General features: G+C 41.1%; 1 protein-coding gene and 1 pseudogene across 1 annotated transcript in view; both read left to right on the forward strand.

The window, feature by feature from the left end:
* LOC135098129 (uncharacterized) overlaps positions 1-1,171 on the forward strand; it is a 3,137-nt gene extending 1,966 nt beyond the window's left edge. The window contains exon 2 of the mRNA XM_064000332.1: positions 1,041-1,171. The gene's annotated coding sequence lies outside the window, so the exon portion shown is untranslated. The remainder of the gene's footprint in view (positions 1-1,040) is intronic.
* The window catches only part of LOC135098135 (uncharacterized), a 22,673-nt pseudogene extending 634 nt beyond the window's left edge, over positions 1-22,039 (forward strand).
* Positions 22,040-26,455: the final 4,416 nt, after the last annotated feature.

A 26,455-nucleotide genomic window follows, 5' to 3' on the forward strand; every position in this document is an offset into this window, starting at 1 on the left:
ATGTGGATAGATGAGGATGGTTTGGTTGATATTGTGTCCGATCACAACATGCTGGTGGTGGAGTGCTTGATGCAGGGTGGGAATGAAGTGAAAGTGGCAAGTAAGAGAAAGAAGTGGAGACTGAGAGATGTAGAGTGGGAGAACTTTCAGGTTGATCTGAGTGAGAGAAGCTGGGACGACGAAAGTGTGCATGACGTGGAGCATCTGAATGAGAAACTGGTTGAGGACGTGAGGGGTGCTGCTGAGAACCAGATAGGGTTTGTGAGAGTAGGTAGAAGAAAGAATGTATGTAAACCATGGTGGAATGATGAAATCAGAGCAGCTAGGAAGGAGCGAAAGAGAATGAGTAGACAGTGTAGATGGCTGAGGAAAAAGAGGCATGAAAGCGATGAGGCAGAGAATGAGTATCAGAATGCATGGGCAGCGTATGTGAAGCAGCAGCGGTTGACAAGACGAATGATAATGAATGCTAAAGTGAAGAGTGAAAGGAGAGTGATTCAATCTTTAAGGGAGAAAGGTATGGAAGGTGGCTGTGAATGGTACAAGTTCATGAGAGGTGAGAATATGTCAGGTTAGGTTAGGTTAGGTTAGGTTAGGTTTATGTCATCTATAGACGTAGGAATGGGATTAAACACAGCCGAAACTTCTTTATTATCCTCTATCTCATCTATAAGCACAGTAATAGGATTAAACACCATTAAAACCTCATTATTACCCTATATATCACAAATTCACCCCCTTCATGTCATCTATAGATGTAGGAATGGGATTAAACACAGCCGAAACCTCTCTATTACCTCCTATCTCATCTATAAGCGCAAGTATAGGATTAAACACCATTTTTAGCATGAGTAATCCCCTTTTTAGGCACAGGAAGTAATAATAACGCTTCTAACTCCCTTTACAGACTGAAAAACAGATTCAGAACCCCTTAAACTTTCCTAAATAGGATCAGAACCCCTAAAACTCCCCTTGAATAGGATTAGAACCCTTAAAACCCCCTTTGGACCCTTTTTAATGCAATCCAACCCTCCACACAGGCACCGAGAGAGGACTGGAACGGGTGGAGCCTATTTTGAAGTTCCACGTGGGATCAACTCTCCTCCACTGGGCGGCATCGAAGGGTTACGATGACCTGGTGGTTGACCTCCTTGTTCGGGGCTTGTCTGTGAGTGTGTGGGGAGAGAGAGAGAGAGAGGGGGGTTGATAATGCAGAAGTGTTGTTAATCTGTCGCTAGAACTGTAAAAATACTCTTGAAAACCCTTGTCACTTCAAGTAGAGCCTTTGGAATGTAGAAATATTGTTAATCTGCCACTAGAACCTTAAAAATACTCTTGAAAGCCCTTGTCACTTCAACTACACAGTCTTTGGAATGTAGAAATCTTGTTAATCTGTCACTAGAACCTTAAAAATACCCTTGAAAACCCTCACCATTTCAACTAGAGCCTTTGGAATGTAGAAATCTTGTTAATCTGCCACTAGAACCTTAAAAACACCCTTGAAAACCCTTGCCACTTCAACTAGAGCCTTTGGAATGTAGAAATCTTGTTAATCTACCACTAGAACCTTAAAAACATCCTTGAAAATCCTTGTCACTTCAACTACAGCCTTTGGAATGTAGAAATCTTGTTAATCTGTCACTAGAACCTTAAAAACACCCTTGAAAAGCCCTCACCATTTCAACTAGAGCCTTTGGAATGTAGAAATCTTGTTAATCTGCCACTAGAACCATAAAAACACTCTTGGAAAGCCTTGCCACTTCAACTAGAGTCTTTGGAATGTAGAAATCTTGTTAATCTGCCACTAGAACCTTAAAAACACCCTTGAAAACCCTTGTCACTTCAACTACAGCCTTTGGAATGTAGAAATCTTTGTTAATCTGTCACTAGAACCTTAAAAATACCCTTGAAAACCCTCACCATTTCAACTAGAGCCTTTGGAATGTAGAAATCTTGTTAATCTGCCACTAGAACCTTAAAAACACCCTTGAAAACCCTTGCCACTTCAACTAGAACCTTTGGAATGTAGAAATCTTCTTAATCTACCACTAGAACCTTAAAAACATCCTTGAAAACCCTTGTCACTTCAACTACAGCCTTTGGAATGTAGAAATCTTGTTAATCTGTCACTAGAACCTTAAAAACACCCTTGAAAAGCCCTCACCACTTCAACTAGAGCCTTTTGAATGTAGAAATCTTGTTAATCTGTCACTAGAACCATAAAAACACTCTTGAAAACCCTTGCCATTTCAAATAGAGCCTTTTGAATGTAGAAATCTTGTTAATCTGTCACTAGAACCTTAAAAACACCCTTGAAAACCCTTGTCACTTCAACTACAGTCTTTGGAATGTAGAAATCTTGTTAATCTGCCACTAGAACCATAAAAACACTCTTGAAAACCCTTGCCACTTCAACTAGAGCCTTTGGAATGTAGAAATCTTGTTAATCTGCCACTAGAACCTTAAAAACACCCTTGAAAACCCTTGTCACTTCAACTACAGCCTTTGGAATGTAGAAATCTTTGTTAATCTGTCACTAGAACCTTAAAAATACCCTTGAAAACCCTCACCATTTCAACTAGAGCCTTTGGAATGTAGAAATCTTGTTAATCTGCCACTAGAACCTTAAAAACACCCTTGAAAACCCTTGCCACTTCAACTAGAGCCTTTGGAATGTAGAAATCTTCTTAATCTACCACTAGAACCTTAAAAACATCCTTGAAAACCCTTGTCACTTCAACTACAGCCTTTGGAATGTAGAAATCTTGTTAATCTGTCACTAGAACCTTAAAAACACCCTTGAAAAGCCCTCACCACTTCAACTAGAGCCTTTTGAATGTAGAAATCTTGTTAATCTGTCACTAGAACCATAAAAACACTCTTGAAAACCCTTGCCACTTCAAATAGAGCCTTTTGAATGTAGAAATCTTGTTAATCTGTCACTAGAACCTTAAAAACACCCTTGAAAACCCTTGCCATTTCAACTAGAAGGAAGAAAGGCTTTTAGTGAGACCCTTGTGTTATGTTGGCACCCTTGACTGCCCCCCACCTAGCCCCCCTGACCAGCACAGTAAACCAAACTTACCTGCCCTTCATAAACAATTACATTTCATCATTCAACTGAAAAAAAACACAAATTAACTTAGTTTTGTTGACATCCACGAGAGAGACAGTTTATTCAGCCATGTTCACTGTTTCAACCACCACCACCACCACCACCACTACTACCACCACCACCGCCTCTTCTACAGGTGGATGCTTGTGATCGGTTGGGCCGCACTCCACTGGGGCTGGCCACCTTTGCCGGCCACACTAGTATTGTCAACACCCTGCTGCAGGAGAACGCCTCTCTTTCTGCTGAAGGTGAGAGAGAGAGAGAGAGAGAGAGAGAGAGAGAGAGAGAGAGAGAGAGAGGAATATATAGACAGAAACATAAAAAAAGAGAGAGAGACAGAGTTTGTGTGTTTGTGAGGTAGAGAGAGAGAGAGGAGAGAGATTGAGTATGTATTGAGAGAGAGAGAGAGAGAGAGAGAGAGAGAGAGAGAGAGAGAGAGAGAGAGAGAGAGACCCCCTAACCTAACCTACCCTAACCCAATCTAACCTAACCTAATCTAGCTTAACCTAACCTAACCTAACCCAGTCTAACCTAACCTAACCTAACCTAACTTAACCTAACCTAACTTAACCTAACCCAACCTAACCTAACCTAACCTAACCCAATCTAACCTAACCTAACCTAACCTAACCCAACCTAACCTAACCTAACGTAACCGAAACCTAACCTAACCTAACCTAACGTAACCTAACCTAACCTAACCTAACCTAACCCAATCTAACCTAACCTAACCTAACCCAACCTAACCCAATCTAACCTAACCTAACCTAACCTAACTCAACCTAACCTAACCTAACCCAACCTAACCTAACCTAACCTAATCTAACCTAACCTAACCTAGCTTAACCTAACCTAACCTAACCTAACCTAGCTTAACCTAACCTAACCTAACCTAACCTAACCTAGCTTAACCTAACCTAACCTAACCTAGCTTAACCTAACCTAACCTAACCAAACCTAGCTTAACCTAACCTAACCTAACCTAACCTAACCCAATCTAACATAACGTAACCTAACCTAACCTAACCTAACCTAACCCAACCTAACCTAACCTACCTTAACCTAACCTAACCTAACCTAACCTAACCTAGCTTAACCTAACCTAACCTAACCTAACCCAACCCAATCTAACGTAACCTAACCTAACCTAACCTAACCTAACCTAACCCAACAGACAAGGACTGGAGGATAATATCTCGTGAGGAGGTTGGTCTCTGCATAGTTCGGGTCATTGAAGAAACTGCCGTGTGTTCTCTTGACGCGGCCAGGTCAGACGGCTTCACCCTGCTCCACCTGGCTGCCCAGCAAGGCTACCCGAACATGATGCATCGGCTTCTGTCCCTGAAGGTGTGCTTAGGGGCGTTTTGGGGTGTTTTTGGGGGTGTTTGTAGTGTTTGGGGTGTGTTGCAGAGGTTAGTGTGTTTTTTTTTTGGGGTGTTTTTTGGATGTTTAGGGAAATTTGGTGTGTTTTTTGGGGGTTTTGGGTGTTTTTGGAGTGTTTGCAGTGTTTTTTGGGGTAGTTTTGGGTGTTTTGGGGATGGTTAAAAGTGTTTTTGGGATGTTTGCAGTGGTTTGCGGATAGTTTTGGGTGTTTAAGGGTGCTTTAGGAGTGTTTTGGTGTGTTTTGAATGTGTTTTGCGGTGTTTGAGGTGTGTTTTGGAGTGTTAAAGGGTGTTTTGGAGTGTTTAAGGTTGTTTTTGGGTGTGTAAGGATGTTTTGGGATGTTTTTGGTATGTTTTGGGGATATTTAAGGGTGTTTTGGGATGTTATTGGAGTGTTTAAAGGGTGTTTTGGGGTGTTTAAGGTTGTTTTTGGGTGTTTAAGGGTGTTTTGGGATGTTTTTGGTATGTTTTGGTGATATTTAAGGGTGTTTTCGGATGTTATTGGAGTGTTAAAGGGTGTTTTGGGGTGTTTAAGGATGTTTTGGGGATATTTAAGGATGTTTTGGGATGTTTTTGGTATGTTTTAGGGATATTCAAGGGTGTTTTGGGATGTTTTTGGTATGTTTTAGGGATATTTAAGGGTGTTTGGGATGTGTGTTTGGGGAATGTGACGGTAATTGATATGCTCCTGACGACGTCCTAGCTGGAGGAGGAGCGGAACGTTGATATTAACTGCTGCAATAAGATCGGTTATACGCCTGTTTACTACGCCATCAATGCCAGCAGGTGAGGGAGGAGGAGGAGGAGTGAGTGAGTGAGTGAGTGAGGGAGTGAGGGAGGAGGAGTGGAGGTCTCGACCTTATAAGAGGAGGAGAAAGAGATTTAGAATTTTGTACAGGAAGAGGAGGAGGAGGAGGAGTGGAGGTTTAGAGCTTATAACAGGAGAAAGAGATTTAGAATTTGTACAGAAGGAGGGAGAGGAGGAGGTGGAGGAGGAGGAAGAAGAAGAAGAGTGAGGGAGGAGGTGGAGATTTAGGGTTTGTAAAAGAGGAGAAGGAAGATTAGGATCACTACAGAACAACACATAATACTCTTGCACTTATCAAAAACACACACAAAAAAAACACCCTTTAAAAACAAAAAAAAAACACCAAAAACACCCTTTAAAACTGCAAAACCACTCATAAACACTTTGTCTTAACAAAAAAACCAAAAAACACCCTTTAAAACCACAAAAACCACTCATAAACACTTTATCTTAACAAAAACACCCAAAAACACCCTTTAAAACTACAAAAACCACTCATAAATACTTTATCTTAACAAAAAAACCCAAAAACACCCTTTAAAACCACAAAAACCACTCATAAACACTTTATCTTAACAAAAACACCCAAAAACACCCTTTAAAACCACAAAAACCACTCATAAACACTTTATCCTAACAAAAACACCCAAAAACACCCTTTAAAACCACAAAAACCACTCATAAACACTTTAACTTAACAAAAACTCCAACAACACCCAAAAACACCCTTTAAAACCCCCCAAAAAATAACCATGAACACTTCAACTTAACAAAAACACACAAAAACACTTTAAAACCACAAAAAAAAAAAAAAACACCCATAAACACTTTAATTTAACCAAAAACTCCCTAAAACACCCTAAAAAATAACCATAAACACTTCAACTTAACAAAAACACCCAAAAACACCCTTCAAAACCCCAAAAAACACCCAAAACACTTTAACTTAACAAAAACAACAAAAAAACATCTTTAAAACTCCACATCCAAACAAAAACACCAACTCAACACAAACACCCAAAAGACACAAAAAAACGCACTTTTAAAACCCCAAAACACCCAAAAACGCTTCAACTCAGCAAAAAACACTTCAAAACACCCAGAAACACTTTTAAACCCAAAAAGACTTTAATTCAACAAAAAACACCAAAAAAAAAACACCAAAAAAACACCCCAAACTGAACCAAACCAAACCTAACCTAACCAAAGCAATCCCACAGGTACGACATTGTGCAGCGGTTCCTCGAGTACAGCCTGGTCCGCAAGGTGCATTGCAAGGCGACAAACGGCGAAACACTCCTGCAATTTTACACCGAACGGAACAACTTGGGGGCAGTACGACAACGCAGTGGTGTGCGTGCTGGAGTGCGAGAAGCTCCTGCACTCAACCAAGCCTAGCGCGGAGATGTGTCTTCGCGTGCAACTGGGAACGACAGAGGCCAGTTCGAAGGCCCGCGCTCAGCTGCAGGCCATGTACGAGTCGACGAGAGCACAACGCCACTGCTGGAATTTTTGGTTCTTTCTCTCTTGTTTTCTGCTTCCGTCGGTTTTTTACTACCTAGACGTGTACACCGACATTCTGCTGGCGGTGGAGTACCATCAAGATTACCTGAAGAGCATCAATGACTCCGATGTGGTGGGGACGAGGAACATGACGAGTGCTAATCATTCCCTGTCCGAGGAGATGGTGGTGCTGGTGGATGGCGAGGAGGAGGTGAGTGCGTGTGTGTGTTTGTTTGTTGAACTATATGTAAAAGGCTGAAATAAACTCAAAATGCACTCAAATGATACTTAAACACACTTTACCATCCAAAAACACACAAGAAACACCAAGAAACACATACTAACACACCCAGACAGCCACATACAAACAGTAACACCCCAAAAACACCCAAATTACCCAGAAACACATTTTGTCACCCCAAAACATCTCATAAAACATCCCAAGATGTCCAAAAACACACAAAAAACACAAAAAAGACACTCAAAAACCCACAAAAACACACAAAACCCACAAAAACTCACAAAACACCCACAAAAACACTAAAAAATACCCCACTAACACTCAAAAACACACAAAAAACACTGAAAAACACACAAAAAACACTGAAAAGTACCCCAAAAAGCACTCTAAAACATCCAAAACACACAAAAACACCCCAAAACACAAAAAAACACAAAAAAACCACCCTACACACACACACACACACACACACATTTACCCATCTCTCTAAAAACCCCTCAATGTCTCCCTCCCTCTCTCTCCCTCTCTCTCCCAGGAAGCAGAAGGATTCCTCGCCAACCTAACAGACAACCCAGACAAGATCAATTTCCTATTCACCGTTTTCTTCATCCTGCTGCCAATTACCCTGTTGTCCACTTGGAATCTGTACATTCATGTGACGCCAGCCAAGATATCCTTCCCATTTTCAAACTGCTACCTTCGTTTTTGCGTGTATCGTTGTAAACGCTCATATTTCTCACCCCCCTGGCCCTCGTCATGGCGTACCTCGAAAATACTTACGCGCAGATGAAGCACATGAACGTCACAGTGTGTCAGATGCAGGAGGTTGGGGTATGTACTGTCTATGGGGTGCTTTGGGGTGAATGTGTGCGTTTTGGGGTGTTTTTGGTTTGTTTTTGGTGTTTTCTTGGATGTGTTTGGGGTGTTTTGGTGTGTTTTGGGTGTTTTGGGGTGTTTTGGGGTGTTTTTTGGGTGTGTGGGGTGTTTTTGGGTGTTTTTGGGGTGTTTTTGGATGTGTTTTGGTTTGTTTTGGAGTGTTTTTCAATATTTTGGGGGTGTTTGGTGTGTTTTTGGGGTGTTCAAGGGTGTTCTTGGGTGTTTTTGGAATGTTTTTTTGGGGTGTTTTGTATATTTTAAGGTGTTTTTTAGTGTTTAAGGGTGTTTGGGTGGGAGTTTCCAAGTGGATAGGGTTTTTTTTAGCTTGAGTTGATAGGTGTTTTTTTTTTTATTTATTTAATTATTTTATTTTTATTTATTTGTTTTGTTTATTTTATTTATTTATTTTTTATTTTTTTTTGTGGGAGCTCTGTGTGTGTGTGTGTGTGTGTGTGTGTGTGTGTGTGTGTGTGTGTGTGAGGTTAAAAGAGGAGGAGAAGGAGGAGGGAGAGAGGAAGGGAGGGAGGGAAGGTAGATATTGAGAAAACTTACTTAAAATTCTCTCTCTCTCTGTCTCTCTCTCTCTCTCTCTCTCTCTCTCTCTCTCTCTGTCTCTCTCTCTCTCTCTCTCTCTCTCTCTCTCTCTCTCTCTCTCTCTCTCTCTCTCGCACACACCATGATAACAAAAATAACAATAATAACAGTAATAATTCCTGTAATCCAACTTAACCCAAGCTAACATACACCCCCCTACCCCTTTGCCCCCTATCCCCCTTGTCCCCTACCCCCCCTCCCCCCCAGGTTGATAACAAAGAGAGGCACAACCCGCCAGTGGGGGGTTGCCTCTGAGCCCAGCAACGCACTCTTCCCCCCTTCACAGCGCAAGGTACTGGGGTCAAGTCAGGTTGGATCGGGTCGGGTCGGGTTGGGTCTGGTCAGGTTGGGGGCGTTTTTAAATGGTTGGGGTTTGGTTAGGTTAGGTTGTTGTTGTTGTTGTTGTTGTTGTTGTTGTTGTTGTTGTTGTTGTTTGTTTGTTTGTTTGTTTGTTTGTTTGTTTTTACTTAATTCTCTCTCTCTCTCTCTCTCTCTCTCTCTCTCTCTCTCTCTCTCTCTCTCTCTCTCTCTCTCTCTCTCTCTCTCTCTCTCTCTCTCTCTCTCTCTCTCTCTCTCTCTCTCAGTATATTAGTATTGTTATGTAGAACTACTACTACTACTACTACTACTACTACTACTACTACTACTACTACTACTACTACTACTACTATTAAATAAATCCCCAATAGTAGCTTGTTATATTCTACTATTATTATTATTATTATTATTATTATTATTATTATTATTATTATTATTATTATTATTATTATTATTATTATTATTATAATTATTATTATTATTATTACACTTTTGATGTATATATATTTAATTTTTCTGTGTGCATGGGTGTATGTGTGTGTATTTTGAAATCTTTGGGGTATGATGTTGACACACACACACACACACACACACACACACACACACACACACACACACACTAAAACACCCAAAAAACACTGTTATTCACCTCCAAACACCACAAAACACCGCAAAACACACCAAAACACCCCATAAACACCAAAACAGTCCAAAACTCACCCAAACACACTTATTCATTTTCCTTTACCCTTTAAATGCTCAGTCCCCTTCAAACACCCCAAAAATATCCCAAAAACACTTCCAAACACACACAAAACACTCCTAAACACACCCAAACACACTTATTCATTTTCCTTTACCCTTTCAACACTCAGTCCCCTTCAAACACCGCAAAAACACCCCAAAAACCTAACCTAACCTAACCTAACCTAACCTAACCTAACCTAACCTAACCTAACCTAAACTAACCTAATCTAACCTAACCTAACCTAGCTTAACCTAACCTAACCTAACCTAACCTAACCTAGCTTAACCTAACTCTAACCTAACCTAACCTAACCTAACCTAGCTTAACCTAACCTAACCTAACCTAGCTTAACCTAACCTAACCTAACCTAGCTTAACCTAACCTAACCTAACCTAACCTAACCCAATCTAACATAACGTAACTTAACCTAACCTAACCTAACCTAACCTAACCCAACCTAACCTAACCTAATCTATCCTAACCTAACCTAGCTTAACCTAACCTAACCTAACCTAACCTAACCTAGCTTAACCTAACCTAACCTAACCTAACCTAACCTAACCTAGCTTAACCTAACCTAACCTAACCTAACCTAGCTTAACCTAACCTAACCTAACCTAACCTAGCTTAACCTAACCTAACCTAACCCAATCTAACATAACATAACTTAACCTAACCTAACCTAACCCAACCTAACCTAACCTACCTTAACCTAACCTAACCTAACCTAACCTAACCTAACCTAGCTTAACCTAACCTAACCTAACCTAACCCAACCCAATCTAACGTAACCTAACCTAACCTAACCCAACAGACAAGGACTGGAGGATAATATCTCGTGAGGAGGTTGGTCTCTGCATAGTTCGGGTCATTGAAGAAACTGCCGTGTGTTCTCTTGACGCGGCCCAGGGTCAGACGGCTTCACCCTGCTCCACCTGGCTGCCCAGCAAGGCTACCCGAACATGATGCATCGGCTTCTGTCCCTGAAGGTGTGCTTAGGGGCTTTTTGGGGTGTTTTTTGGGGGTGTTTGTAGTGTTTGGGGTGTGTTGCGGAGGGTAGTGTGTTTTTTTTGGGGGTGTTTTTTTGGATGTTTAGGGGAAATTTGGTGTGTTTTTTGGGGTTTTGGGTGTTTTTGGAGTGTTTGCAGTGTTTTTTGGGGTAGTTTTGGGTGTTTTGGGGATGGTTAAAAGTGTTTTTGGGATGTTTGCAGTGGTTTGCGGATAGTTTTGGGTGTTTAAGGGTGCTTTAGGAGTGTTTTGGTGTGTTTTGAATGTGTTTTGTGGTGTTTGGGGTGTGTTTTGGAGTGTTAAAGGGTGTTTTGGAGTGTTTAAGGTTGTTTTTGGGTGTGTAAGGATGTTTTGGGATGTTTTTGGTATGTTTTGGGGATATTTAAGGGGTGTTTTGGGATGTTATTGGAGTGTTCAAGGGTGTTTTGGGGTGTTTAAGGTTGTTTTTGGGTGTTTAAGGGTGTTTTGGGATGTTATTGGTATGTTTTGGGGATATTTAAGGATATTTTGGGATGTTTTTGGTATGTTTTAGGGATATTCAAGGGTGTTTTGGGATGTTTTTGGTATGTTTTAGGGATATTTAAGGGTGTTTGGGATGTTTTTGGTATGTTTTGGGGATATTTAAGGGTGTGTTGGGATGTTTTTGGTATGTTTTTTAGGATATTTAAGGGTGTTTTGGGATGTTTTTGGTATGTTTTTGGGATATTTAAGGGTGTTTTGGGATGTTTTTGGTATGTTTTGGGGATATTTAAGGGTGTTTTGGGATGTTTTGTATATTTTAGGGATATTTAAGGTGTTTTGGTATGTTTTAGGGATATTTAAGGGTGTTTTGGGATGTTTTTGGTATGTTTTAGGGATATTTAAGGGTGTTTTGGGATGTTTTTGGTATGTTTTGGGGATATTTAAGGGTGTTTTGGGATGTTTTTTGGTATGTTTTGGGTATATTTAAGGGTGTTTTGGGATGTTTTTTGGTATGTTTTGGGGATAGTTAAGGGTGTTTTGGGATGTTTTTGGTATGTTTTGGGGATATTTAAGGGTGTTTTGGGATGTTTTTGGTATGTTTTAGGGATATTTAAGGGTGTTTTGGGATGTTTTTGGTATGTTTTAGGGATATTTAAGGGTGTTTTGGGATGTTTTGGAGTGTTATTACCCCTACACAACCCAAACTAACCTAACCTCACAACCTCAAGGTATCACCAGACGTACGCAACAACCAAGGCGAAACCCCGCTGTTTGTCGCGATCCGGAACAACCAGCTGGCCTGCGTTCAACAGCTGATTAATGCTGGCACACGTCTGAACCTCGTCGACAACCGCGGGGGGTCAGCTCTGCACATGGCGGCCAAGAACGGAAATGTGACGGTAATTGATATGCTCCCTGATGACGTCCTAGCTGGCAAGGAGGAGCGGAACGTTGATATTAACCGCTGCAATAAGATCGGTTATACGCCTGTTTACTACGCCATCAATGCCAGCAGGTGAGGGAGGAGGAGGAGGAGGAGTGAGTGAGTGAGTGAGTGAGTGAGGGAGGGAGGAGTGGAGGTCTCGACCTTATAAGAGGAGGAGAAAGAGATTTAGAATTTGTACAGGAAGAGGAGGAGGAGGAGGAGTGGAGGTTTAGAGCTTATAACAGGAGGAGAAAGAGATTTAGAATTTGTACAGAAGGAGGAAGAGGAGGAGGTGGAGGAGGAGGAAGAAGAAGAAGAGTGAGGGAGGAGGTGGAGATTTAGGGTTTGTAAAAGAGGAGGAGAAGGAAGATTAGGATCACTACAGAACAACACATAATACTCTTGCACTTATCAAAAACACACACAAAAAAAACACCCTTTAAAACCCAAAAAAACACCAAAAACACCCTTTAAAACTGCAAAAAACCACTCATAAACACTTTATCTTAACAAAAACACCCAAAAACACCCTTTAAAACCACAAAAACCACTCATAAACACTTTATCTTAACAAAAACACCCAAAAACACCCCTTTAAAACCACAAAAACCACTCATAAACACTTTAACTTAACAAAAACTCCAACAACACCCAAAAAACACCCTTTAAAAACCCCCCCCAAAAAAATAACCATGAACACTTCAACTTAACAAAAACACACAAAAACACTTTAAAACCACAAAAAAAACCCAAAAACACCCATAAACACTTTAATTTAACCAAAACTCCCTAAAACACCCTAAAAAATAACCATAAACACTTCAACTTAACAAAAACACCCAAAAACACCCTTCAAAACCCCAAAAAACACACCCAAAACACTTTAACTTAACAAAAACAACAAAAAAAAACATCTTTTAAAACTCCACATCCAAACAAAAACACCAACTCAACAAAAACACCCAAAAAACACAAAAAAAACGCACTTTTAAAAACCCCAAAACACCCAAAAACGCTTCAACTCAGCAAAAAACACTTCAAAACACCCAGAAACACTTTTAAACCCAAAAAGACTTTAATTCAACAAAAAACACCAAAAAAAAAAAAAACACCAAAAAACACCCCAAACTGAACCAAACCAAACCTAACCTAACCGAAGCAACCCCACAGGTACGACATTGTGCAGCGGTTCCTCGAGTACAGCCTGGTCCGCAAGGTGCATTGCAAGGCGACAAACGGCGAAACACTCCTGCAATTTTACACCGAACGGAACAACTTGGGGCAGTACGACAACGCAGTGGTGCGCGTGCTGGAGTGCGAGAAGCTCCTGCACTCAACCAAGCCTAGCGCGGAGATGTGTCTTCACGTGCAACTGGGAACGACAGAGGCCAGTTCGAAGGCCCGCGCTCAGCTGCAGGCCATGTACGAGTCGATGAGAGCACAACGCCACTGCTGGAATTTTTGGTTCTTTCTCTCTTGTTTTCTGCTTCCGTCGGTTTTTTACTACCTAGACGTGTACACCGACATTCTGCTGGCGGTGGAGTACCATCAAGATTACCTGAAGAGCATCAATGACTCCGATGTGGTGGGGACGAGGAACATGACGAGTGCTAATCATTCCCTGTCCAAGGAGATGGTGGTGCTGGTGGATGGCGAGGAGGAGGTGAGTGCGTGTGTGTGTTTGTTTGTTGAACTATATGTAAAAGGCTGAAATAAACTCAAAATGCACTCAAATGATACTTAAACACACTTTACCATCCAAAAACACACAAGAAACACCAAGAAACACATACTAACACACCCAGACAGCCACATACAAACAGTAACACCCCAAAAACACCCAAATTACCCAGAAACACATTTTGTCACCCCAAAACATCTCATAAAACATCCCAAGATGTCCAAAAAACACACAAAAAACACAAAAAAGACACTCAAAAAACCCACAAAAACACACAAAACTCACAAAAACTCACAAAACACCCACAAAAACACTCAAAAATACCCCACTAATACTCAAAAAATACACAAAAAACACTGAAAAACACACAAAAAACACTGAAAAGTACCCCAAAAAGCACTCTAAAACATCCAAAACACACAAAAACACCCCAAAACACAAAAAAAACACAAAAAACACCCTACACACACACACACACACACATTTACCCATCTCTCTAAAAACCCCTCAATGTCTCCCTCCCTCTCTCTCCCCTCTCTCTCCCAGGAAGCAGAAGGATTCCTCGCCAACCCTAACCTAACCAACCCAGACAAGATCAATTTCCTACTCACCGTTTTCTTCATCCTGCTGCCAATTACCCTGTTGTCCACTTGGAATCTGTACATTCATGTGACGCAGCAAGATATCCTTCCCATTTTCAAACTGCTACCTTCGTTTTTGCGTGTATCGTTGTAAACGCTCATATTTCTCACCCTGGCCCCCGTCATGGCGTACCTCGAAAATACTTACGCGCAGATGAAGCACATGAACGTCACAGTGCGTCAGATGCAGGAGGTTGGGGTATGTACTGTCTATGGGGTGCTTTGGGGTGAATGTGTGCATTTTGGGGTGTTTTTGGTTTGTTTTGGGTGTTTTTTGGGTGTGTTTGGGGTGTTTTGGTGTGTTTTTGGTGTTTTGGGGTGTTTTTGGGGTGTTTTTGGGTGTGTGGGGTGTTTTTGGGTGTTTTTGTGGTGTTTTTGGGTGTGTTTTGGTTTGTTTTGGGGTGTTTTTCAATATTTTTGGGGTGTTTGGTGTGTTTTTGGGGTGTTCAAGGGTGTTCTTGGGTGTTTTTGAATGTTTTTCTGGGGTGTTTTGTATATTTTAAGGTGTTTTTTAGTGTTTAAGGGTGTTTGGGTGGGAGTTTCCAAGTGGATAGGGTTTTTTTAGTTTGAGTTGATAGGTGTTTTTTTTTATTTATTTAATTATTTTATTTTTATTTATTTGTTTTGTTTATTTTATTTATTTATTTATTTATTTTTGTGGGAGCTCTGTGTGTGTGTGTGTGTGTGTGTGTGTGTGTGTGTGTGTGAGGTTAAAAGAGGAGGAGAAGGAGGAGGGAGAGAGGAAGGGAGGGAGGGAAGGTAGATATTGAGAAAACCTACTTAAAATCTCTCTCTCTCTCTCTCTCTCTCTCTCTCTCTCTCTCTCTCTCTCTCTCTCTCTCTCTCTCTCTCTCTCTCTCTCGCACACACCATGATAACAAAAATAACAATAATAACAGTAATAATTCCTGTAATCCAACTTAACCCAAGCTAACATACACCCCCCCTACCCCTTTGCCCCCTATCCCCCTTGCCCCCTACCCCTCTCCCCCCAGGTTGATAACAAAGAGAGGCACAACCCGCCAGTGGGGGTTGCCTCTGAGCCCAGCAACTCACTCTTCCCCCTTCACAGCGCAAGGTACTGGGGTCAAGTCAGGTTGGATCGGGTCGGGTCGGGTTGGGTCAGGTCAGGTTGGGGGCGTTTTTAAATGGTTGGGGTTTGGTTAGGTTAGGTTGTTGTTGTTGTTGTTGTTGTTGTTGTTGTTGTTGTTGTTGTTGTTGTTTGTTTTTTACTTAATCTCTCTCTCTCTCTCTCTCTCTCTCTCTCTCTCTCTCTCTCTCTCTCTCTCTCTCTCTCTCTCTCTCTCTCTCTCTCTCTCTCTCAGTATATTAGTATTGTTATGTAGAACTACTACTACTACTACTACTACTACTAAATAAATCACCAATAGTAGCTTGTTATATTCTACTATTATTATTATTATTATTATTATTATTATTATTATTATTATTATTATTATTATTATTATTATTATTATTACACTTTTGATGTATATATATTTAATTTTTCTGTGTGCATGGGTGTATGTGTGTGTATTTTGAAATCTTTGGGGTATGATGTTGACACACACACACACACACACACACACACACACACACACACTAAAACACCCAAAAAACACTGTTATTCACCTCCAAACACCACAAAACACACCAAAACACACCAAAACACCCCAAAAACACTTCCAAACACACCCAAAACACCCCCAAACACACCCAAACACACTTATTCATTTTCCTTTCAACACTCAGTCCCCTTCAAACACCCCAAAAACACTTCCAAACACACCCAAAACACCCCCAAACACACCCAAACATACTTATTAATTTTCCTTTACCCTTTAAACACTCAGTCCCCTTCAAACACCCCAAAAACACCCAGAAACACTCCAAAAACACCCATTTTCTATTTCATCCACCCCTGACTTAACTTAGGCCAGAAATTTAAAAAATACCCTTAAATACCCAAAAACACTGTAAAAACACCCCAAAACACCCATTTTCTATTTCATCCATCCCTAAGTTAACTAACCTAGCCAAAACAGCCAAAAACATACCCAAAAACACACCAAAAACACCAAAAAACACCTCAAAACACCCATTTTCTAATTTAGTTACCCCTTAAATTAACATAACCTAGTGAAAAAATACCAAAAATACCTTTAAATGCCCCAAAACACCCAAAAACCATCATTTAACACCAAAAAACACCCCAATAACACCCAAAAACCACCATTTAACACCAAAAAACACCAAAAAACACCCAAAAACAACACCAGGCGCACTGTACATCTCCTCAGACTCACCCAGGACTAACGCAGGCACTCTTACAGGTGGACTCGAAATCGTACAACAGCTTCCCCCCACGGGCCTACCAAGACCTACCGGCACCACATGAGGGACATGGAGATCAGAAAATATTATGACTTTAAGCATGTCGTGCAGATGAGGGTCGCAATCACCAACGTCATGGAGGCCACACTCGAGTCGGCCTTTCAGTTAATTCTGCAGCTGTATATCGTTGGGACGCATTACACTGAGTTGGACCAGGTGCGTTTGTGTGTGTGTTTGTGGGTGTTTGTGGGTGTGTGGGGGTGTTTTGGTTTAAGTACAAAAAAAAAAAAAAAAAAACACCCTAAAACACCCAAAAACACCTCTAAAACACCCAAAAACATCCCAAAACACACAAAAACACCAAAAAAACACACTGAAACACCCAAAAACACCCCAAAAACACCCAGAAATACCCAAAAACACTCAAAAATTACAAAAACACCCATTAGTACCCTAAAAACACCCAAAAACACCACAAAACACCCAAAACCACCCAAAAACATCACAAAACACACAAAAACACACAAAAAACACCCAAGACAACCACTCCATCATCTCCACCCCTTCTCCTCCTCCTCCTCTTCCTCCTACAACCACAACTAACACCACAACTTTCCCACAACAGGTTAAGGACGTGACACTGGGCAGCATCCTGTCTTTGTCACCACTGGGCCACAACACACAGCTCTCCAAACCGGTGTTCTCTGTCCTCATCTCCCTTGTGTCCCTCACCTGGTCCTTCACATCCTACCACAGGTTCTCCAAACTCGGAGGGCTGACTATTTTAAATGCACTGCCCCTCCTGTTCGCAATATTCTTCCAGGTACGGTTCTTAGGGCCGGTTTAATTGTGTATCTTGTGTTTTTAAGTGTGTTTGGGTTTGTGAAAGTGTTTTTTTTGGTTTTGTGTGTGTTTTTTAGTGTTTTGGGGTGTTTTTGGGTGTTTAAGGATGTTTAAGGGTGTTTTTGGGGTATTTAAGGGTGTTTTTTTTTGGGGGGGTATTTAAGGATGTTATTGGGTGTTTTTGGGTGTTTTTGGGATATTTAAGGGTGTTTTTGGGTGTTTTTGGGTATATAACGGTGTTTAAGGGTGTTTTTGGGATATTTAAGGGTGTTTTTGGGTATTAAAGGGTGTTTTTGGGTATTTTTGGGATATTTAAGGGTGTTTTTGGGTGTTTTTGGTTATTTTTGGGGTGTTTAGTGAATTTAAGGATGTTTTGGGGTGTTTTTGGTGTGTTTTTTGGGGTGTTTAAGGGTGTTTTTTTATCTGCTTGTGAATTTTGATGGTGTTTTTTATCTTATAAGTAAATTTTGGGGTTTAAATTTTTTTTTCACTTATTTATTCATTTATTTATTAATTTATTTTTTGTTTGTGTGTGTGTGTGTGTGTGTGTTTAGGTATAATTATGAGTTTCAAATAGTAATAGTAACAATAATAATAATAATAATAATAGTAATAGTAATAATAATAATAATAATAATAATAATAATAATAATAATAATGTGTCCGCAGCTGGTGTCCTGCGCCATCGCCTGTACGGTGTTCACCCTGGCACACACGTGGAAGGTGTTTGTGGTGTTGGGTGTACACTTTGTGGTGGTGCTGGTGTTTAAACTCAAGCTGGAGGAGAGGTGAGAGTGTGTGTGTGTGTGTGTGTGTGTGTGTGTGTGTGTGTGTGTGTGTGTGTGTGTGTGTGTGTGTGTGTGTGTGTGTGTGTGTGTGTGGCAGGTGACACAAGGACACACACAAGCTAAACACTATGAAACAAACACTATAATTCACAATACACCTAAAAGACACCCCAAAATACCTAAAACACCCCAGAACACCCTAAAACACCCCAAAACACCCATAAAACATGCCCAAAACACCCAAAAAACATCTTTAAACACCCTAAAACACACCTAAAACACCCAAGAATTACCAAAAAACACCAAAAAAACTCCAAATATACTCCAAAAACACCCAAAACACCAAAAAACACCTATAAACACCCCAAAAACACACTAAAACACCAAAACACCCAAAAACACCCATAAAAACCCATAAAAACCAAAAAAAAAAAAACCCAACAACACATTAAAAGACCCCGTTCTCTTTCACCCGCAGTTCAGTGTTGCCAGTACGCACACCGTTTTTACTGTTGCCAGTGTTTTTTCATGTACCTGCGTCCATATTTCTACGTTTTCCTTGGCACCATTGCTTCTACGCTGGTGTACTTCAGGTTGGAGAGGCCCTCGGCTGTCAAAAAAGCAGAGGGCGCGTCGTCATTCAACCGTAGTGATACAGGTGAGGCTGCAGTGAGGTTAGGTCAGGCTGGGTTAGGTTAAGTTACGTTAAGTTACGTTAAGTTAGGTTAAGTCATGTTTAGGTTTGATATTGAAGCAGTATTCAATGACTTAAGCTAACACAAATTTTTCATTCTCTCCCTCCCTTCCCCCCATCACTGCTATCTCACCCCCTACCCCCCCACAGGTGTTGTTTTTAGTCCTAGCCTTCATCGAGAACCTAGTGCTGCTTGCCTTGGGGATCTGCTGGCTGGACGACAAATACTTTCATCATACGACACTTTCAAATACGACACTTTCATCATAATTTCTGCTGTCCTGTGTGCCATCAGCTACCTCACTGGCGTTATACTACATGCTGTGTACTATAGGTGAGTCTGTGGCTGTGTCCGAGTGATGCTGTGTGTGTTTGTGGTCTTCGTGTGGGTGTGTGAAGGTGTGTTGCAGTGCTGGTGGCTGTGTGTTGGCTGTGTGAGTCTGTGGGCTGTGTTTGAGTGATGCTGTGTGGGTGTCTGAAGGTGTGTTGCATTGCTGGTGGCTGTGTGTTGCTTGTGTGAGTCTGTGGCTGTGTTTGAGTGATGCTGTGTGGGTGTGTGAAGGTGTGTTGCATTGCTGGTGGCTGTGTGTTGTCTGTGTGAGTCTGTGGCTGTGTTTGAGTGATGCTGTGTGGGTGTCTGAAGGTGTGTTGCAGTGCTGGTGGCTGTGTGTTGGCTGTGTGAGTCTGTGCTGTTGCTTATCATCACTATGGCAAAAAAAAAAAAAAACACCCCAAAACACACCAAAACACCCAAAACACACCAAAACACCCAAAAAACACACCAAAACACCCATAAAACACCCAAAAACACAACAAAACACACCAAAACACCCATAAAACACACCCAAAAACAACACCACAACACACCAAAACACCAAAAAAACACCAAAAAAACACCAAAAAACACCCCACTAACCTTCTGCACCCCAACAGCTGCTTCGGCCATCCATGGGTGGACATCAACAGACCATCAGTGCACCCGGGACGCAGACGAGGGGACCCCTGGTATTATCATATTACCAGCAAGGCAAGGTGTCAAAATGGGCCATAAATTCTTGTTGTAACATTGAACATCACACAGAAATGCCATCTGATTTAATGCCTGGCTTTATTTTAGGTAAAGATATGGCCAGAAGCAAGGAGGTGGGACTGGGATAACTTGTAGAGGCCCTGGGGGGATTGTAGAGTCTGTGGGGGACTTTTGGTGACTCTGGGGAGATTGTGGAGCCTCTGGGGAGATTGTGGTGACTCTGGGAAGATTGTGGTGATGCTTGGGGAGTTTCTGAAGACTCGGGTTAACCTGTGGAAGGCCTGGGTAGCTTGTGAAGGGTCTGGTTAATCTGTAGAAGCCCTGGGTAGCTTGTGAAGGCTTTGGTTAACCTGTGGAGGCCCTGAGTAGCTTGTGAAGGGTCTGCTTAACTTGTGGAAGGCCTGGTGGGCTTGTGAAGGGTCTGGTTTACCTGTGGAAGCCCTGGGTAGCTTGTGAAGGGTTTGCTTAACCTGTGGAAGCCCTGGGTAGCTTGTGAAGGCTCTGATTAACCTGTGGAAGCCCCAGGGTAGCTTGTGCAGGGTCTGCTTAACCTTGTGGAAGCCCTAGATAGCTTGTAATGGCTCTGGTTTACCTGTGGAAGCCCTGGGTAGCTTGGGAAGGCCCTGGCTAACCTGTGGAAGCCCTGGGTAGCTTTTGAAGGGTCTTGTTAACCTGTAGAAGCCCTGGGTAGCTTGGTATGGCCCTGGCTAACCTGTGGAAGCCCTGGGTAGCTTTTGAAGGGTCTTGTTAACCTGTAGAAGCCCTGGGTAGCTTGTATAGGGTATAGTTAACCTGTGGAAGGCCTGGTGGGCTAGTATAGGGTCTGGTTAACCTGGGGAAAGGTTGGTGGTCTTGTAAAGGGTCTTGGCTAACCTGTGGAAGGCCTGGGTAGCTTGTGAAGGCTCTGGTTAACCTGTGGAGGCCCTGGGTAGCTTGTGAAGGGTCTGGTTAACCTGTGGAAGGCCTGGGTAGCTTGTGAAGGGTCTGGATAACCTGTGGAAGGCCTGGTGGGCTTGTGAAGGCTTTGGTTAACCTGTGGAAAGCCTGGTGGGCTTGTAAAGGCTCCCCTGTGGGAGCACTGGGTAGCTTCTGAAGGCCCTGGTTAACCTATGGAAGGCCTGGTGGGCTTGTAAAGGCTCTGCTTAACCTGTGGAAGGCCTGGGTAGCTTGTGAAAGGTCTCGTTAACCTGTGGAAGCCCTAGATAGCTTGTAATGGCTCTGGTTTACCTGTGGAAGCCCTTGGTAGCTTGTGAAGGGTCTGGTTAACCTGTGGAAGGCCTGGGTAGCTTGTGAAGGGTCTGGTTTACCTGTAGAAGCCCTGGGTAGCTTATGAAGGGTCTGGTTAACTTGTAGAAGCCCTGGGTAGCTTGTGAAGGGTCTGGTTTACCTGTAGAAGCCCTGGGTAGCTTGTGAAGGGTCTGGTTTACCTGTAGAAGCCCTGGGTAGCTTATGAAGGGTCTGGTTAACCTGTGGAAGGCCTGGGCAGCTTGTAAAGGGTCTGGTTAACCTGTGGAAGGCTTGGGCAGCTTGTAAAGGGTCTGGTTAATCTCTAGATGACTGTTACAATGTTCAGACTGCCATAATTCTGAAATGACTCAATTTGTGAGCAGCTGGTGAATCTGTGTGTGTGTGTGTGTGTGTGTGTGTGAGAGAGAGAGAGAGAGAGAGAGAGAGAGAGAGAGAGATTGTGTGAGTGTGTGTGTACTACTACTACTACCACCACCACCACCACCACCACCACCACCATCACCAGCACAAAAGAATTCAGAGGAAGAAACAAAACCACAGCCCCAAACAAACAAACAAACAAACAAACACCACAGCAAGTGACCTCACCAGGGCCACAGCATTCAGTGAGGGGTCAATCTAGTCACAGAAAGGTCACAGGAAGGTCACAGCGAGGCCTAACCTAACCTTACTTGTTCAAACACACACACACACACACACACACACACACACACACACACACACACACACACACACACACACACACACACACACACACACACACACACACTCTCTCTCTCTCTCTCTCTCTCTCTCTCTCTCTCCTCTCTCTCCTCTCTCTCTCTCTCTCTCTCTCTCTCTCTCTCTTCCATTGAGATGTGTATATATTAGTATAAGTGTGTGTGTGTGTGTGTGTGTGTGTGTGTGTGTGTGTGTGTGTGTGTGTGTGTGTGTGTGTGTGTGTGTGTGTGTGTGTGTACTTTTTCCTTACATAGAGAGAGAAAGTTATTATTATTATTTTCATTCTTCTTCTTCTTCTTCTTCTTCTTCTTCTTCTTCTTCTTCTTCTTCTTCTTCTTCTTTCGTATTATTGTTCCTATTATTATTGTCCCTATTATTATTATTATTATTATTATTATTATTATTATTATTATTATTATTATTATTATTATTATTATTATTGTGACAGCATTTAATCGCATAATTTCCGAGGCTGTGTGTGTGTGTGTGTGTGTGTGTGTGTGTGTGTGTGTGTGTGTGTGTGTGTGTGTGTGTGTGCGTGCGTGCGTGCGTTCCATTCCGTCTAACACTTATAATTCCAAGTAGTCAGGATTAGTTCGTTTAAGTTTTAATCTTCACTACTACTACTACTACTACTACTACTACTACTACTACTACTACTATGTTGTGTGTGTGTGCGTGTGTGTGTGTTTTAATTGTTTATTTGTTTGTTTGTTTTCAATATTGCAAAGAAAAACGCATTTATTTTTTTTACTTTAGAGAGAGAGAGAGAGAGAGAGAAAAAAAAAGTGTCATAGAAAACGAGTATTATTTCAACCGGTACTTAAATATTTCTGTAATTATTTACTTAACAAACGTGTACTTAAGTGTGTGTGTGTGTGTGTGTGTGTGTGTGTGTGTGTGTGTGTGTGTGTGTGTGTGTTTTGGTGATAAGAGACTAGCGATTATTTCTTTAATATGTGTGTGTGTGTGTGTGTGCGTGTGTGTGTGCGCGAGAGAGTCTCTCTCTCTCTCTCTCTCTCTCTCTCTCTCTCTCTCTCTCTCTCTCTCTCTCTCTCTCTCTCTCTCTCTCTCTCTCTCTCTCTCTCTCTCTCTCTCTCTCTCTCTCTCTCTCTCTCTCTCTCTCTCTCTCTCTCTCTCTCTCTCTGTGTGTGTGTGTGTGTGCGTGTGTGTGTGTGTGTGTGTGTTTGAGTGCAATAAAAAATCGTACATTACATATATACACACACACACACACACAGTATAATTAAGCTTATCTTTATACATACAGAATACTGGTCATGATCTTTATAAACTTAACCTACACACACACACACATACGAAACTATTACTTGTAGAGAGAGAGAGAGAGAGAGAGAGAGAGAGAGAGAGAGAGAGAGAGACTGTGTGTGTGTGTGTGTGTGTGTGTGTGTGTGTTGATCTATTCTTTATTTCAAGTTGTCTTAGTAAAATATTTCAAGTTGTATCAATATTGTAAAAAAAAAACTTAAATAATTAAAATATGTTGTTGTTTTGTATGAATTTGTCAAAGAAAATAAATAAATAAAATAAATTCATTAAACTGAAGACCACAAATGTACTTAAGCTGAATGATAAGAGGCAAATGATTATGAAGAAATGAAAAAAGTGAGGAAAATTATGAAAAAAGACAAATATACCTTAAAAAACTGTGTGTGTGTGTGCAAAATATTCCGAAAAAATGGAAAAAAATGAAAATTATGAAAAAAAAAATATATACTAAAAAAAAAACTTTGTATGCAAAAGATTCCGAAAAAATTAAAAAAAAAGGAAAATTATGAAAAAAAACAAACATACTTAAAAAAAAACCTTTGTGTGTGTGTGTGTGTGTGTGTGTGTGTGTGTGTGAGGAAATAAAAACTTTGATAATCTTAATGAAAATATCAGTGTTTTTTTCCTGTTTAGTTTAAGAGGTGAAAATAATTGTAGCTTTAAATTGGATATTTCTCATTTATTCATTTGTTTGTTTGTTCTGAGCCTATAGAGGAAAACTTAGGCCTATACAGGGTGGGGGAAAAGGCTAGACAAGAGAGAAATTATGCACACACACATACAAACAAACTGCTAGCCTCTCTCTCTCTCTCTCTCTCTCTCTCTCTCTCTCTCTCACACACACACACACAAGGAGGGAAAGCAGCCATATGTAAAAATTGATGTTTTAATTGTCTTTAAGTTTAGATCAAGTTGGGAGAGACAAATAAATAAACTTAATGCTTACTGGAAATGTAAAACACACACACACACACACACACACACACATTCTGTTTATGTTTTGTAATGTTCTGAAGTGAATGACGCTCAAATATTAGCCATAGGAGGTAGATTAGTTTATTTGTTTTGTGTGGAGTTTTGAAGGTTTATTTTGCAGTGGTTTGGATTTTATTGAAGGAAATGCGTCGCTGTGTAGGAGTTTCTGCTACGGAATTCCTCTGATGACCGTCCTTCTTCCGACTAAAAATGAATAATTACGATACTTTCCCTAGCCATTCAATGTGTGCAGTGGCTAAGTGGAGGGAGGATGTTGTCTTGCCCTCACTACAGTACTCGTTAGCAAGTTACTTCGTGCTTCGTTATCCCAGCCACCGTAAGTCCCATTAGTTGTCTAAGTGTTCTGGTCTCCCTGTCACTCATCAACAGAATCACGGCCTTTGGTGAACACACTGGCATTGCTAATAAGATAGGAAGCTGCCACGCGTGATTTGGAAAATAGAATGTGATGTGATGTATTCGATATTAGCTACTGTTTTTGTTTTGTAATGCAGTTTAGTACAGAGCAGAAATTCGTGTTACCAAATGGTCCAGCGTCTTATTAAATTTGAGGCGCGCGGTGCAACAACGACGTAACCGTGAAATTTGAGATTTCGTGTTTTTGCCTGCTCCGTGTGGTAGAAGGGTGTAAAAGTCTCGTGGTGATATCGGCCAAGTCATATTCGACCATCTAAGCACCTGTACTAAGGCTCAAAGTCGAGCGGTAATGAGCCGGTAATGAGCCGGTAATGAGTAAGTTTTATTTTTTACGCTCGGAAAAAAATTCATAAAAAATTTATTTATGTACCAATCTTCATGAAACTTTCACCTAATACTATGTGTAATAGGCTCTAACACATTATTAACAAATGAAAACAATATCGGGAAAAAAAATTATTACCTACGGTATACGCGTTAATTAACGCGTAAGTCATCCACCCAAAATCGTCACCTATCACTTCGAAACCTACATCCCCAAACAGAACTACCCAAGACCTTTCAAATGATGTATAATACTTACTTATTTAAGGGTATCCTATTGTGCGCAATCAGTGTTTAACTTTGAGCGCGTTTTTCTCGAAACTTCCATTTCTCGGTTACGTCGTTGTTGCACCGCGCGCCTCATTTTAACTTTTATAAATTTCTAGAGATCTATTTAGGTTTTCAGAGGTATTTTCGTGACTCTAGGAAAAAAAGAATCCAGCTTTACGTGTTTCTTATGTAATTCAACTTATTACACAACAGGAATCCGTGTTATCATATCTTCCCGCGTCTTATCTGAACTTTTATCATGTTCTGGTCTGTTATTTAGGTTTTCAAAGGCATTTTCATGACTAGCACAAAAATCCATCTATTCTTGTTTGTTCTGTAATTTTTATATAACAGAAGAGAAACTTGTATCCTCAAACGATCTGGCGTCTTATCTTTCTTAATTTTTATCAGGTTCTAGTATAAATTATGTACGTTTTTATGTTTCTGGGTAAAAAAGAAAAAATCTATCTTCCCTGTTTATTCTGTTATTAATTTAACTACAGCAAAACAAGAACAACATGCTAAAACATTCCGGTTGCGTTGCGAGAAAGTTTGTGAAGCAGAGTTGTGAAATACTGTCTGTTGCTGAATTACTGACGTGTCCTTAAGCTTCACCTATATTGTAACAGCACGTTTTTCTTGATTTCTGGCCTGGTGTTCAAGAGTGTATGGTGTCATATAGGGAGCAGTGAGAAAGGACCTTCACTCCTCTCCCTGTGGTTCAGTGGCTGATGTCTCTTCTTATTTTTTTTCTTCTCCCTCGTCACTCGGTCAAGAAAACAGAACTGTCCCCTTTACAAGATAAAACCCCTCTGCTTTGGTCTGTATGACATCAAATCGCTCCACTCCCTCCCTTATCCACTCTTTAAATTCCCTTATACTCTTTACCCAATCTTAATAACCCTAGGAACACTTCAGCAATATAATATCTTAAGAGTCTTCTGTGGAATCAACTCAGACAGGTTTGAATTACTTGAATCGCGCTGACACACCTTCTCCTCACACTCCGTCTCTTAAACGTCCTTTAAATTCCCCTATACTCTTTACCCAAGCTTATTAACCCCACAGATACTTTCTTACTACAATATCTTAAGTCATACGTAATCATATCAGAGGCTGGAATTTTTTTAATTTCGCGCGAAAACATCCGCTCTTCACACCATCTAAATTGTGTTATACTCCTTATCCAAGCCTACTAA

The sequence above is a fragment of the Scylla paramamosain genome, unplaced genomic scaffold (genome assembly GCF_035594125.1).
Source record: "Scylla paramamosain isolate STU-SP2022 unplaced genomic scaffold, ASM3559412v1 Contig46, whole genome shotgun sequence".
Taxonomy (NCBI): Eukaryota; Metazoa; Arthropoda; class Malacostraca; order Decapoda; family Portunidae; genus Scylla; species Scylla paramamosain.